Source organism: Hermetia illucens, chromosome 1, assembly GCF_905115235.1.
Source record: "Hermetia illucens chromosome 1, iHerIll2.2.curated.20191125, whole genome shotgun sequence".
NCBI lineage: Eukaryota > Metazoa > Arthropoda > Insecta > Diptera > Stratiomyidae > Hermetia > Hermetia illucens.
The window spans coordinates 189419847-189421378 of record NC_051849.1 but is presented as its reverse complement, the minus strand read 5'-3'; the positions used below and the strand labels follow the sequence as shown (position 1 = coordinate 189421378).

The window sequence follows — 1532 nt, the reverse complement described above, 5'->3', positions numbered from 1 at the left end:
CTCGTAACGCGCATATGTACTAACTATACGATTTTTAAGAGTATCGTACTTAGGGTCATCGAAAGGATTCTCCACGATGTCCGCTACTTGAGCGAGAATGTCCTGATTCAGTTTCCTGACGACGCGATCGAACCTGCTCACTTTATAAGTGCAAAATTATGCTTCAGCTCTAGCAAACCATAACATTGGTCGAGCTTTCCAAAATGGAGGCAATTTAATTGCTGCTATGCCATCGATGTTCACTGTCGTTGATGGTGCAGCAGCCATCTCGTCAATTGCGTTTCGTCCTGCGACATGTTTCAACCCACAGAGACAACGCCGCATGTAAAGACATTATTTATTTATAAGGGGTCACCAGTATAGAGTATTCCGTTCCTACAGACTATCGTCTTATTATTTGTTGTCAAAAGCAATCTCAGGATGATAGCTTCTATTCACCTGGCAACAATTTTCACTACCCTTAAGCAATCAATCGATAATCACTTAAGTAATTTGAAGAATATGCCACAATATACCACACGCGTCGAAAATTATTCATATTTGTAGCGTAACAAAGTAGTTCTTCCACTCGGATATTGTCAATACTGTCGCTGTCCAATTTATCCTCAAGAGTGTTTCAGTTTCATATTATCCTTGAAATCCCAACTCCATCACTCTTATGAAGACAGTTTTTCATGCAAGTAAATGTTTATGTGAAGAATTTGGGGACGTACGTAAATTGACTCCGAATCTTTGGGGAGTAGGAACTTTCGTATTCTTCGAACAAATTTTTAAATATCTCCTGAATTTATCTTCCCTTGCCATTATATATGCATATATCATGTCATCATTTTAAAATTGATTTATATACTTGAATGAATTCAATATTTGACTGCCTTAACCCAAAGCTTCAGATACTTCTCAGTACCTGTATGTCGCGAGAAGATAGTAAAGCAAAGAGCTTCACAGCAATCAGATATTGGGGTGCTTACCCTTCTTCCTAATTCCTTTTTATAAATGGAAACTTTTATTGTGCTCGTAAATATTGACGACTGAAATAAAAACGAATTTAATACTCCAACCAGTTGTCCCTGCCATAAGATTCAAACTTCACGTAAGCGTTTGATCCGATTCAGTCCATTAACCTTCCACCATTGTCCCTACCACCATTGTCTACACGAAGCGAGGATATTCCCTGAAAAGATTCTGGTTTTTATATGAAATCCTCAAGAATTTCAGGCATTACAAATGTTATACAAGTGAAAGGTGTGAGTACGAAAGCAGTCAAAGAGAATAAAAAAATCCTTGTCAATCAAACTGTGAAAAGCTTTTATACTTATCGTTCTAAACGTCTAATAATCAATGTCAAGGACGACATTGTCACGGCTGAAACTGCGCCTTACATGTATTATGTATTGCGTATTCTGTATTGTACGGAGACTGTACTTGAACAGGTGGAAGACGAAGACGGTTGGGAAGCCAGTGATAAAGTTATTTAAGGAATTACAAAAAGCTAAGACCGTTTGGGGTGACATCCTGAAATTGGAAATAGT

General features: G+C 37.9%; 1 long non-coding RNA gene across 1 annotated transcript; it reads right to left on the bottom strand.

The window, feature by feature from the left end:
* Positions 1-598: 598 nt before the first annotated feature.
* LOC119646861 lies at positions 599-1326 on the bottom strand. Its single transcript, XR_005248782.1, has 3 exons — positions 1226-1326; positions 1089-1174; positions 599-1031 (listed from the first exon to the last, which is right to left on the bottom strand). It is a non-coding gene; the product is annotated as an uncharacterized LOC119646861 (long non-coding RNA).
* Between the last annotated feature and the right edge of the window lie 206 nt (positions 1327-1532).